Below are 14,548 nucleotides of genomic sequence, written 5' to 3' on the forward strand. Positions count from 1 at the left end.
TTGTATCTTACATCAGATATAAGAGGGCGATTTGACCAGGACACAGAGATTGGAGTGATGCAGCCACAGCCAAAGAATGCTGGAGAGGCAAGGAACAGGTTTTCCTCCAAAACCTCCAGAGGAAGTACATCCCTGCCAACATCTTGATTTTGACTCATTGACACTGACCTCAGACTTCTGGCTCCAGAACTGTGAGAGAAAAATCTGTTGTTTCAAGACGCCGCGTTTGTGGTGATTTGTTACAGCAGCCACAAAAATAATAATAATGCATCCATAAAACATAAGAACAGAATACATTAAGTTTGAAAATAAACAGATGAAGATAGGTCATCAAGAAATCACCAACCAAAAGAAAGCTGGAGTATCTATATTAACATGAGACGAAAAAGACCATGAAAAATAAAAACATTTCTTTAGGATGAAAAAAGCCACTACATAATGATAAAACATTAAGAGGAAGATGAAAAATATATTATGCCTAATAAAATGGTATCAACACATATAAAGCAAAAACTGATAGAACTCAGAGAGAAATCGACAAATCTCCCATCATAACGGGAGACTAAAACACTGCTCAGTTATTAACAGGAAAAGCAGTCAACAAATTAGTAAACAGTAAATTGAAAATGACAACAATGTAGGGTAGCTCCATAGTGTAGTGGTCAGCAGGTCTACTTTACACGCAGAAGGTCCTGGGTTCGCGCCCCAGGTGGAGCCACTGGCCAGGCCCCCCACCCCCGACCCCGTGCGCCAGCCCCGCCTCCCACCCCGAGCACACAGGTGGTGTCAGGCCCCAGGTGCCCCGCCTTCAGAGAGCCAGTTCTTAAGGGGAGACAGCAACATCCATCCATCCATCCATCAGGGGTGGAAAAAGAAAATGACTACAATGTAATTAATTAGATCATTAGAAGTATACAGAACCTTGCACCCTTGTTTTCGAAAACAAATTAAAAACCACATATTCTTCTCTAGAGCACAAGGACATCTGTAAACATGTATCTCATATCTGGATGGAAACAAAGAAGATCTCAACAAATTCCAGAGAATGAGGAGCATAGAAACTACTTCTCTGGTCATGATTCAATAAAACAAATCAATAACAAATCTTTTTTTAAAAAAAACATATATTTGGAAATTTAAAAGCACAACTTTTAAATAACTATGGACCAAAGAAAAAAACCACAGTCATAATTTAAACATACTTACATAATGAAAATATTACACTTGAAAACAGCTTCAGTAAAAAGCTACTGCTAGAGAAATGTATAGCCTTAAATATATATTAAAAAAATATAATTAAGTGACCTTTTACTAGAAGTTATAAAAAGAACCTAAATTCCAAACCATTTAGCAATCATATTCACTACACTTTATATAATTTATATAATTACATAATTTCTAATCTTTAAAACTGAAACTTAGATTATACAAATGTTCTGATTACCTGAGTTTAAAAAGCACAAACCATATGTCCCTTCAGGAGAAAAACATGTACATCGTGTAAGATGGAACTCATGTATCCATTCTTGCAAATGTCATGCAGCTTTGATTTTTACTGAGAATAAAGATGATGTCACAGCTTTCTTCACGGCACAGTGAAATCTGGGGTCAACGGCCTCAAGAGCTGAAATAACGTACAAGTAACTCATTTTATGAAAAAGTACTGGCAACCTTCCACAGTTGTAGTCAGCAAAATCTGCATTATTTTCATGAGGATTCTACTTCTCCCTAGTGCACTATGAAGCAATCGAAATGGAAAAAATCCACCAAGAAAAATTCCAATATATTTCAAAATAGAACTGCTGGCTTGATTTTTATAAAATAGAAATGATAAAAAATAACCGTGGGTGAGTGAAATGAAACATCTCAATGGCAGGGACCCACTTCATGTCCCTACAGAGAAGGCCCTCGCAGAAGCCCCCGTGCAGTCGCCCTCTCTGACGTGAAGAGCCATGAGCCCTTGAAGAGGGACCTCTGTTCATCTTTCATTCCTCAATGCCCAGTACAATGTCTTGAAGACCTCTGAATAAAGTTCAAAGAATTAATAAGTCTCCTAAAATGCTACTACTACCATCACTTAGAAAGTCCAAAAATTCATGCCCTCGTCATCTGACCAAAAGCTGGAAAAGAAATGCTGCCACGAGGAAATTCCCTGCTTTCCAAAACAATCGAACACCCTGTGCAGGAAACAGAGCACATTCAATATTCCAGATTCCCTAGGTCGGTGACATTCTGGCGGTTATGCTGCCAAAGTACATTGTGCTTCAGTCCCCACGGACAATGCTCAGAAGGAACTGAAATAAAGAGTATCTGGATGGTGGCGTCATCTAGCACCCCTAAACACAAGTGGATCGGCAGCACATCCCTTCATCCCTTCCTACGAAAGTGGACACTCAGCCCTAAAGGGACTCCAGCACCACCCTGACCCTCCCTCCCTCCCTGCCTGAAGCTCTATACAGCGAACTGGATTAACGGTATCATCTGGGAACGAGACTGGCCTGTTAACTAAAATATTCTCAAACCTTGGAAAGCATGGCTTAACCACAAAGTTCTTGCTAAACTGTAAACGTGTACGGCTGCAACGGACAAAAATATCTCTCAGAGCTTAGATTTATTTTTTATTTTTTTTAAAGGTAGGAGTAGCTAACAAACAGGGCTCTCCATTGCCCTTCTGTGCCTTTCCCTCTTAAGTCTGCTTCTCCCTCATCTACACACTGGAGAAGAAGGGAAGGAAAGGAAAACACACCCTGAGAGCAAACCCATGTACCGTAAGTGTCCAAAAGTTCTCTCGGCACGGCCCCACGACCAGGCCCCACGACCACACGGGCAGTCACGCAAGGTGATTATTGTTACTATCTCTGTTTCAACACATTAGAAAAATGAGTTCAGCGAATTTCACCAACTTAATCCAGGGCCACATTTTTTGAGTGGCGGAACTGGGCTTGCATCCTGACACTACATCCCTAATACCCAGCACTATATCAATAACTGACAACTGACTCACTCCAGTAAGAATAAAACTCCTAATGCATTTGTATTTTTACAGCTTTACTTTTACATATTCACATGTCATAAAATTCACCCATTTAAAATATACAATTCAGTGGTTTTAGTATATTCAGAGATGTGTAATCATCATCACAATCTAATTTTATAACATTTTCAACACCCAAGAAGAAACTCCAAACTCTGCAGCAGGCGCCCCCCGCCACTCCCGCCCTCCCCTCTCCTCCAGCCTCTTTCTCTGGCTTCTTTCCCTCAGCACAGCATTTTGCAAGTTCGTCCATGTGTAGCCGTGCACCAGCACTTCACTCATTATCATCATCGAACGACATCTCACTGTATGGGTGCACTACATTTTGTTTGCTCATTCATGGGCTGATGGACATCTGGGTTGTTTGCACTTTTTAGATATGAAAAATAGCGCTAAGAACATTCACGTGCAGCTTCTGTGTGGACGTATGTTTTCATTCAGCTTTCGCATTTTCAAAGTGTTTTCACAACATCCTCTCCTTTCCATCTTATGGCTGCTTCATTCTGTGATGGAGAAGACTGAAGCGAGGAGCAGTCAAGCGACTTTATCACCCATTGCTGGGGAGCCCGAGGCGAACCTGCCATAAATCCCCGCCTGCTAGCTGAAGACTTGTACATTCCATAACACCACACGGCTCTGTCTCCTCCGCAAAGAATTTCAAGCAATAGTGTGCATGCAGATGAGGAAAACCGGTTTTTTTAGGTAATGGGCTCCCTAATTCATTCGCAATCAATCAACCCATAAGGCGAATTTAAACTAAGCCTCTGGAGTAAGAGAATGGGAGAATAAAGTGTTTGGGACAGAACACTCTAAAGGTCCCTCCCAAGCGATGGCCTCCTTGCCCCATGAAAGCATTTAAAGCTGCAATTCCAGGGTGCTCCAAAGGTACCCATGGAGTCAACGTCTACTGTGTCCTGTCTGAGGGTAGCCCAGTCCAGGCAGAAGTCGTCTGCAGGTGCCTGCCAGCTCTGTCCCCTAATGTCAGGTCAGCTCCACACTCCCAGGCCCCTGAAGCTCCCACACCTCGACACTCAGCTAATTTGTTCAGATGTAAGTGATGGTATTTGGGAGGCATATGTTGCTATGGTCAACTGTATAATTTCCCAACCTCCTAGCACAGTTCCTAGGCTTATATTTCTGGTAATGAAATTCAGAAATATGGTTAATAACTATATTAGTAACACATAACATCCATTAACTGACAACTTACTAGGTACCTTTCATGCACTTAATTCATTTAAACCTCACGATAACTGTGTAAAATAGGTACTATTGCTACATCTGTGTTACATGCAAACACTTATATGGGGAAAACTTACAGTTGGTGGGAGTACAAACCGGTGTAACTTCTTGGAAACAGCTATATAAACTGAAAGTACAAATATCCTTGGAGTAGGCAATTTCATTTCTGAGAATATATCTACAGACATACTTCATAGTGCCCAAAGACAGAAATGCAACAGTATTAACTGAAACAGTTTGTAACAGTAAAAACCTGGAAGCAAATATTCATCAGTATAGCAAAGATGAAAGTATACCTGTAAAATGAAATAGCTGACACTGATAAAAGAATAAAACAGACGTATGTGTGCTGACAGTGAGCATCTCCAAGTGTATTAAGGGGGGAACACAGTGAGTAGCATTGTGAGTAACAATCTGTTTTTTAAAGGAGATATATGTATACACCATTCTGGTTGTGTGCCCTCCAGCAAGTTACTTAACCTCTCACAGTTTCCTCATCTGCAAAATAGGGTAACAACAATACTTCCCACATGCCGCTCAATAAAAACTACCTGCGGCTGTTACTGTAACTTAATGATTCTTTAATTACGACGCTACTAATAACAATGATTTTGTCTTTATTAGATGGAATCCACACACACAAACACACACACGAAATCAATTTCAAACGTATAGTGCCCAGTGCCGGGCCTTAGGCAGGTACAGGAGGATTATGAGGCAAATGCCATCCGCTCTGCTTCCTCATCTAGCTCACAGCCCCTGAGAGTGTTCTGTCCCAGACGCCCAGCCCAGAAGGCCTGCCCAACAAGAGACCACGTACAGTGAGATGTGTCTCCACTGCCCAAATGCTTTCCCCGAGATACACACATATTTGATTTCTGGGCAGACATCGCCTTGGAGAAGCCTAGCTCACTCCCCCATCTAAAACATGCTGCCATCATGCTCTAGTCCCCTGTCCGGCCTCCACAGTCTTCACAGCAGCTAGTACTACCTGACGATGTAGTAGTATTTCTTTATTACCTAGCTCCTGTTCTAGAATATAACTTTCCAAGAGACGGAGAATGTGTCTCATTCCTGTTCTGTCCATTGTGCCTAGAACAGTACCTAGCAGATACCAGGTGTTCAGTCAACAATATGTGAAGAGACGGAAATGAAATGCAAGTTAATAAAAGCTGTAAAATAGAAAATATGCTTGCAAAATAACATTTTTTAAAACTACTACTGTCATTGTGTCCTGGCAGAGTACGGTCTCAAGATACTGTTCAGCTAAAAGTCAAGATAACTGTCCTACAAATTCTAGTCCTATTGCATTTAAAATGCCCCTTTTTACCTATGTGGCATAAACTCATATAAAGCCTTGCCAAAATATGCTCAACACTTTTAAGCTAACAGGTATAAGAAACAGCGTTATACGCTGGTCATAACAAGTGTTTAAAAAGGTACTTGTGCAGTAAATAAAGCTCAAAGGGCAAAATGAATTAGACTTGCTCCCCCTGCATTCCTTCAAGCTCCAGTTTCCTGGACATAGGTCAGAACAAGCATTAACTATTAAACACTTTTGTTAAAGTTTAATATTATGCTATATTAAGATTCTTAACTATTTTAAGGACTCATGTGATAGCTAGCAGACACTGAACTAGGAGCGTAGCATATTTAATTTACAAACCAAATCTCAGATTCAGTTTTTAAAACATTAGAAGATAAGGAATTCGAAAAAGACATCCCTTCTACTAGCCAAAATAACCTGCTAAACCACGAGGAAAATAAACACAAAACAATATACAGGATTTCCAGGTAAGTGGGGTCTTTTTAGTGACTTTAGACTCTCAAGGAAGCTAGGAATTTATATAAAAAGAAAATGCTGCCATTCATCATCTCCAACACATGAAAAAAATTTGAAGTCCTGTTGCTAATGTAACAGAACAAAGTTCAAAAATATTTATAGGAACAAATAACAATTCAAAATCCAACATGTAAAATTTACAGTGTCTGGCAACCAATAAAAAATTACTCATCTACAGCCATGCTACTTTGAATAAGCCCGATCCCATCCGATCTCGGAAGCGAAGCAGAGTCGGGCCTGGCTAGTACTTGGATGGGAGACCACCTAGGAAGACCAGGTGCTGTAGGCGTAAAAAATAAAAAATAAGGGATTGTAAGCTGACAAGGTCCTTGCAATCTGTGAGGTCAACCAAAAGTTGTCTCGCCTGAAAAAAAAAAAACTACTCAGCGAGCAAAGAAGCAGGAAAATATGACCCATATTGAGGCGATAAATCAATCAAAACCAACCCAGAACTAAGAGAAGCTAATATTAGTGGACAAGGACATTAAAGCAGCACAACTGTACTCCTTACGTTCAGAATCTTAGAGAGATGGAAAACATAAATAAGATACAAAGTGAACGTCTTAAGATGAAAGTTACAAGGTAAATATAAAAAAATTACACTGAACAAGACTAAGGGAAAACACTGCAGAAGATTCGCGAATAAAAAGTATCCAAAATGCAACAGAAAAGACAAATAAATGAACACAGCATCACTGTGCTGTGGGACAACTTTAACCAGTCTAACAGGCATGGAATCGCAGTCCTTAAAGGAGAGGACAAGGAAGAGGAACAGGAAAAAAATGTGAAAAATAATGGCCAAAATTTTCCCAAATCTGATGAATACTACAAACCGACAGATCCGAGAAAGAAGCTCAAAGAACTCCTGAGCACAAGAAACACGAACACAAAGGCACCGCAAACTGCTCAAAATCAGAGCTAGAGAAAATCGCAGAAGCAGCCCGGGGAAAAGGACGCGCTGCGCAGAGGAACAAAGATTAAGCAAGGCGGCCAATTTCTCGTAGGAAATGATGCCAGCAAGAAGACGGCGAAGCGACGCTTCCTAAGTAAAACTAGGTTGTAGCTCCAAGATATTGAGTTCCAAATCTTTTGGCACAAATCTTTAATTCTGTGTAGCAAACTCTGTGGCAAAGGCAACTATGAACTGCAAGCATTACATTTTCTCCAACATTACCTCGTGTTGCTACATTAGATATAATATATCTAGCAGCTGCTTTTTTACATGTTTTACACCGAAAAGGTATGAGATAAACAATGGCCAGGGGTGCATTTCAAAGAAATTAATGCACCATTAGTAACTATTCCTTTCTCCTTTTCTGCCCCAAGTATCTTCTAAATATGTGATATAATAAATCACACACTTGAGCAGCAACTATCACTTAATAAAGTACCTTTCATTTAACCTTCATACGAACTCTCTGAAGTGGCTGAGGAAGGTATTATCGTATCTACTGCACCAGGAAACTGAAGTTCCGAAAAAGGACAGTGATTTGCCCAAGGATGTGAGGCAGAGGAAGTGGCGGAGGTGAAAGCAGGAAAGGGGCTTGTCATTTCTCAGGTTCCTCCTGAGCCAGGCATTACGCTAAAGAGATTCACTTGGCAAAGAAAGTTACACAGCTGGGTCTAACTCCAAGTAGCTCTTTCTATTAAATTACAACTGAAATATGTTAAACTGAAGGAAAAACAAAATATAAAAACTCATTCTGGAATAGAACTAGAATACAGTTGAAAATTCCACTCAAAGAAAAGCAAAGCAAATTTCTTGATGAAAAGAAAGAATGGTCTTTATTTAATTTATTATAATCACAAAGCCCCCAACAATCACCCTACAACCAATACAACGTAACACTTCAGAGCACTGTTTCTTCACACAGTTCCTTGACTTAGAACAAAACATGATGCAACAAAACAAAGTCCGCTAGCAGACAGCCAATTCGGTCCCGGAGGCAGATGTCTAATTTAACCTAATGATAAAATTTAGACTCTTTGGGCAGAAATCAGCAAATGATGCCCCGCGCCCTGCCCCACCAAGCCAAATCCAGCCCCGTACCTGTTTTTGTAAGGGCCACAAACTAAGACTGGGTAGTTAAGAGCACCACTCTGGGGTCAGACGCCCTTGGTCTGAATCCTAGCCCCACCGCCTCCTAACTGTGCGACCTTGCAATCACCTAAAGTCTCTTCTTTCTTTTCCATTTGAAAAAGAAGATTAACAGTATCTACTTAATAGGACTGATGTAAGATATCATGAGATAATACATAAAAGCACAATGCCTAGCACATAGCAAATATTTAAAAAGATGAAAACCGAAGTTTGCAAACTGGAATTTAGAAATTCTATTTTGCCAATTAAAAGCATATCCCTATTTTTCAACAATCATTTCAACACAGAGGGACAAATCCCTAAGGAAAGTCCAGAAGCATGTAACCATGACACAGGCACCCAATGTGGGGAGTAACCCCACCTTCCCAGAATGGTGGTCCTGAGTCCACCACAACACTGGTTAATGGGGGGGCCACTGTTCTAAAAGCAAGGTCATAGAACAGTGGTTCTTAACCAGGGAAGTGACATGATCTAGTCATGTCACTCTTTCTAGCAAGAACAGAGAGGAGCCAGCTTAAACAGTGGATAAATCTGGTCTCTGCCTTTGTGGAGTACCATTCTTGTGGAAGAGAAGACAAGAGTAAACAGATAAAGAAGTCATTAAAGTTGAGGAACACAAGAAGTATCTGAGTTAGGGAATAGAAAATCTACCGTAAGGGGCAGTTAGGGAGGCCTCTTTAAGGGACATTTACGCAGAGGTGTGAAAGATGAGAAGGACGCTGGCCATGCAGGGCAGTGTAAAAGCATTCGTTCTAGGCGAAGGGATCAACATGCAATTCTCTAAATCAGAAAAGAGCTAGGCCAGGAAGACTACAGTAAATACAGCATAAACGAGAACGTGGAGTAGTGGTAGAAAGCGAGCTTGGAGATCATGGTAAGAAGTTTGGGTTTTGTTCTAAGTATAATGGGGAGTCACTGGGGCATTTCGTTTTTGTAAAACTTGTGAAGTTTGTAAAATTACTTATTTTATTCTGAATGCATAATCCAGTTACATGAATCAAAATTCAAAAGGTATATAAGGTTAATACAGTGAAAAGCAAATCTCCTTCCCACCTCGTCCAACATGTACACTGTTCCTTAGAGGCAATCACTTTATCAGTCTTTAAAAGGTTTTAGCAAGACAGAACGTGACCTAATTTATATTTAATGTAAGCCGCCCTGGCTGACAGGTGGAGAATAGGTAGAAAGGACTCATGGAGACCAGCTGGAGGCTGCTGTGACCCAGGCGACGAGAGTGGAGAGGGAACCGAAGGGCTGATTCAAGATGCGTCCCGAAAACAAAACTGACAAAACAGACGTTAGTTAGCAAGACAGCACCGACGACGAGAGCTCCCGGCACTGTTTCTCACACACTTAGAATCCACAGGTCTAAATTTTAGACTTTAAAGCTTCAATAGTCAGCGTTCAGTGGGAGAACAATGGGTAACAACAGAAAACTAAAATGTGATGTTAACAATCTGACTGATGATGAACTTTTGTGTCAACATAATTTAGATGATTTTATCTCAGAAATGGCATTTCTGAAACCAACCCAAAACTGTATTACTGCAGTAGAGGGGCTGAAATGGCAGCTGTTTAAAAAAGAAAAGAAAAGAACAGAAAAATTAGAACCGAAGTCTTTAACACCTGGGCTGTCAACTACCCCATAACAGAGGAGGCTAACGTCTTCTCAACAGAACAGAATCCTGGAGTATGACATCGCACCTATATAAAGTACTTCCTTCCATTCGGATAACAAAATGCACCAGAAAATTCTCAATGAATCATAGAATAAGGAAAAAAAATGCCATTAAGGGACAAGAGTTTGGAGTTGAATGTTCATTAAAAAGTAGTCACATCTTAAATAAAGTACGGCACAACCGCATAGAGGAGCGCTGGGCAGCTGAGAGAAGGCATGAGAACTATGTCTGTCCTACACACCCACGGGTGCCAGATGTGACGTGAAAAAAAGAACAGTGGGACCAGGGAAATGCACATCAGAACTACAGCGCGATACCACCTTACATTAGGATGGCTACTGCAGCTACTACCAAAAAACAGAAAACAAGTGTTGGAAAAGATGTGAAGAAACTGGTAACTCTGCTCTCTTGGTGGGAATGTAAAATGGCACAGTCGCTATATAAAACAGTATGGCGGTTACTCGAAATTTTTAAATTGAATTACCATATGATCCAGCAATTTTACTTCTGAATATGTACCCAAAAGAATTTAAAGCAGGATCTCAAACACGTACGTTCATAGCAGCACTATTCACAATAGCTGAAACATGGCAGTGTCCGTCAGCAGACGAATGGATAAGCACGATGTGGTATATATACACAATGGAATATTATTCGGCCACAGAAAGGAAATCCTGACACGTGCTACAACATGGATGAAACTTGAGGACATTATGCAAAATGAAATAAGCCAGTCACAAAAAGAAAAATACTGTACGACTCCACTCACATAAGGTACGTAGTAGTCAGAATCAGAGACAGAAAGTGCAATGGTGAGTGCCAGGGGCTGGGAGGAGGGAAGAACAGGGAGTTACTGCTTAATGGAGACGGAGTTTCAGCTTTACAAGAAAAGAGCTATGAGGATGGAGGAGTTGTGCGTATGGAGGTGGTGATGGCTGCACGACAATGTAAATGTATTTAATACCACTAAACTGTATACCTATGAATGGTTAAAATGTTAAATTTTATGAAAAAAAAATTTTAAATAGCATGGTGAAAAAACATGTATAGCATACTAAGACTATAACCATAAAATTAACAATTAAAAAAGTTAGGCATCCTACCGAATGGGAGAAAACATTTGCAAATCATATATTTTTTAAGGGATTAATATCCAAAATATACAAAGAACTCATACAACTCAGTACAAAACAAACAAACAAACAATCCAATTAAGAAGTGGGCAGAAGATCTGAACAGGCATTTCTACAGACATACAGATAGCTAACAGGGACGTGAAAAGGTGCTCAATACAGATGTGTACAGAGCAGGATAAAACAATGAGTAATTAGAATCGAGATGTTTGTCTTAGAAGAAAAAAGATATAGTCATAAGACCAAGAAGGTTAAATAGAACTCTTGCTTTACAAGAAAAAAATCAGTAACCCATGATCTGTGCACTAGAAAGACCTGGAAACAATGATCACCCTTGTAGCAAGACTGTGGTTACTAAATACTATTTTTCATTAAAAGAAACAAAGGTCCTTGTAGAAATGGATGATTCCAGGGCAGGGACAGAAAATGTCCAAGATGAACGTGCTGCTGTTTGTCACAGCAGAAAGAAGAGCAGTCAAAGACTACTGGAGTTGTGTCTAAAGGACTTAGGAGCCAATTTAAACAGATTACTATTGGACAAAGATGGGACAATCTGAGCATCAAATAAAGACAGTATCTACAGTGGATTGAACCATAACAAATATATTTAAATCTATGAGTTTGCAATGATACAAACACATATACACAACTCACTCGCTATTTCTATAGGATACCAACTGATTATTTTGAAAACTAGAAAATAATGAAGAGAAATTAAGCATTTATCCTGCCTTTCTTGAAGGAGCTATTAACTCAAGATAACGGAAATATGGAGGGGCAATTTCTCTTTAGAGAAGTATTCCAACTAATAAATGAAGTTACAGAATTAAAATATCCACATTTTCACTGCCTAACAAAATAATGACTCTAAGCATTAAGCATCAAAGGTTGCTAACAAGAAAACTATTAATCCTTATCTATACCTGCTATGAAGTCTTCTTGCCAAAAATAAATCAACCCTGAATCTGATTATACCTTCAGATCTAACTAAATTAGATTAAATTTACAGTAAATTCTGTGTAAGCTACACTACAGAATAAAATCCAGACGGTGTATAACTCCACAGGACAAACCATCAAGTTTCAGCAACAAATAAGTTAGAGAGAGATCAAAAGATGGAGGGAGAACCTATATATTAAAACAAGTCACAATGTATGAATAGCATTTGGATCTTGATTCAAAACTTAAAAAAAAGTGAGATAATCAAGAAAATTTTAACACTGGTTCAATATCTGAAGGTAATAAGCAATTCTGTGACAGTGGTATTTGTGTTTACCTTTTAAAAAAGATGTATGTAGATATACATACTAAAATATTTAACAGGTAAAAGGATATGACGTCTCGGATTGGGAGTACAGATAAAAGAAGATTAGCTATGAGTTAATAACTGTCGAAACTGGATGAGAGTAAATAGCGGCTAATATACTATATGCGTGAGACAAATTAAACATGTAAAAATGAATAAAATCAATTTAAACTAAATTTCACATAATAAAAATGTCTTTAAAATTAACTATCAAACTATTAAAAATTCGAGACAATTGAGAGAATTTTAACACTAATTAGGTGTTTCATTTTTGTAGTCCTTTCAAGAATGTTATAAAGCATATCAATATTTACTTTTGACTCAATACAATGACTACGTGAAATAACTAAAAACTAACAATCATCCAAAGAGACAACTTTTACAGTAAAATCAATAAAAAGAAACAAGACCAAACAAAACATAATCAGTATCCAATAACACCAAAGAGTTAAAGGAGAAAATGGGCAGCCATATAAATTATATTTTAGAGAGGAAATTATCCCACCTTTTGGAGACGGGTAGCATTTAGATTCATGTCATTCAGTGAGCCTCTCTAACTAAAACCTAAACACAAGTCAAGCACTAAAACAAATCATACCATCTGTCCTGCTGTAAACCACATCAAAACTACGAAAAGCAGTTCTGACTGCCAAAACCATCCACTTCCTTAAAAAACAACTTTACCTCTAGTTTTCCCCAATAGTCAGACTCAAAGAGTTAGATTCAGATTTTGGATTTTTAACAATAGTGTACAAATCGCTTGCATTTGCATAATTTACATAATTAAAGACTCCGGTTTTTACGAATCTACCTTCATACAACTAATTCACCGTCTCGGCCTGGTATGCCCTCCCCTCTCTGGTGTGAACTACTCATCCACTGCGCCTCGTTTTCATTGGGGGCCTCTACGAACGCGTCTTGCAAAAGAGACAGAGTTGACCTTTCAGCAGCCTATTTCCCACTCCCATTAAGATTTCAAACGATTTTTCACATGGGAAAAAAAAAAAACCTTTCTGTAATAACGTACCAGCATTATATACGACTACAACTGTGTTTCTGGTCTTTGCAGATACAACTGCTTTATTTCATTTGGGCATAAAATCGCACTACCGGCAGTTTCGGATTAAGCAAAATATTTATTTTAAGGCAGCGACGCACGAAGAGAACACAAATCACCCACAAAATATCTTGAGCCGTGAATTACAAGAGCAAAAATAAAAGTGTTAAAGGCCAAAAAAACAGAAACATCATATTCAAAAAATAAAACCCCCCGCTTGACCTTAAACAGAGCCGAGCGTTCGCCCAGCTTCCTTCTCACTTCTCAGACGCGTGTCATCGCACCTGTCATTTTCACTTGATCTCAGAGGCCCTCTGACACCCCCCGCCCCGAAAGCGGGAGAGAAAGGAGCGAAGATGGCCAACGGCCCCCTCCAATGAGGTCCAGGACACCCTATCCCGGCCCGGGACGGCTCTGGCTTTTCCCTCCCACCACGAGCTGCCGTCCTTAACCGAGGGCCGACTGCATGATGCCGGCGCCGTGTCGGTCCGCGCAGCGCTCGGGGCCCGGGCCGAGTCTGCCAACGTGCGCGCCGGAGCCCGCCCCCGCCGGACCAGCTGGCAGCTGGCCCAGGCGGCCTCGCGCAGCGCCGGCCCCCTCCGCACCGGCCCCGGCCGACGGCCGGCCCGCGCCCCGCGCCCACCCAGCGGCCCCGCCCTGGCGGCTGCACGGCCCTAGGCAGCCCGCCGCGCCCCGCGCCCCGCCGCCGCCCCCGACCGCGGGCCTCACCTCAGGGGCGAATCGCGGGCAGCGCGCGGGCTCCCGGGTCCGAGTACGGCCGCCGCCCGTCGCCTCCCGCTCCGGCTCGGACTCCGGCTCCGCCCCCTGTGCGCCGCGCACTCCCGGCCCGCGCCTCCCGCCCGCCCGGCCGAACGGCCTCTCCGCCCCCTCAGCCCTCGGCGCTGCCCAGGCCTCTCGAGCTGGGTGCGGCCTGAGGCGCCGCAGCCCAACAACGTGCCACCCCATAGGCCCAGCCCGCGCCGCGCCGCCCAGCAACGCGCCCTACGATTGGCTGGCTGCGGCGCGGCGGGGGCGGGCCCGGGCGGCGAGGGGCGGGGCCGCCGCCGCAGTTTGCGTGGCCCGGACTCCGTGCGGCCCGGCCCCGCCCCACCCCGCCCCGCCCCGCCCGCCCGCGCGCCCCGGGACGGCTGAG

At 41.6% G+C, this 14,548-nt stretch overlaps 1 protein-coding gene and 1 non-coding gene across 11 annotated transcripts in view; one reads left to right on the forward strand and one right to left on the reverse strand.

Moving 5' to 3' along the window:
* Positions 1-14,275, reverse strand: part of ADD1 (adducin 1) — a 68,656-nt gene extending 54,381 nt beyond the window's left edge. For 3 of the 10 annotated variants that reach the window (XM_039838269.1, XM_039838274.1, XM_039838272.1), the window contains exon 1: positions 14,125-14,267. The gene's annotated coding sequence lies outside the window, so the exon portion shown is untranslated. Of the gene's footprint in view, positions 1-1,444; positions 1,625-14,124 lie in introns of all 10 variants that reach the window. The other 7 variants (XM_039838267.1, XM_039838273.1, XM_039838270.1 and 4 more) reach the window with 5 other exon arrangements.
* Positions 6,290-6,408, forward strand: LOC120583008 (5S ribosomal RNA). Its single transcript, XR_005647698.1, has one exon. It is a non-coding gene; the product is annotated as a 5S ribosomal RNA (ribosomal RNA).
* Positions 14,276-14,548: the final 273 nt, after the last annotated feature.

This window comes from Pteropus medius, unplaced genomic scaffold (assembly GCF_902729225.1).
Source record: "Pteropus medius unplaced genomic scaffold, Ma_sr-lr_union100, whole genome shotgun sequence".
Lineage (NCBI taxonomy): Eukaryota > Metazoa > Chordata > Mammalia > Chiroptera > Pteropodidae > Pteropus > Pteropus medius.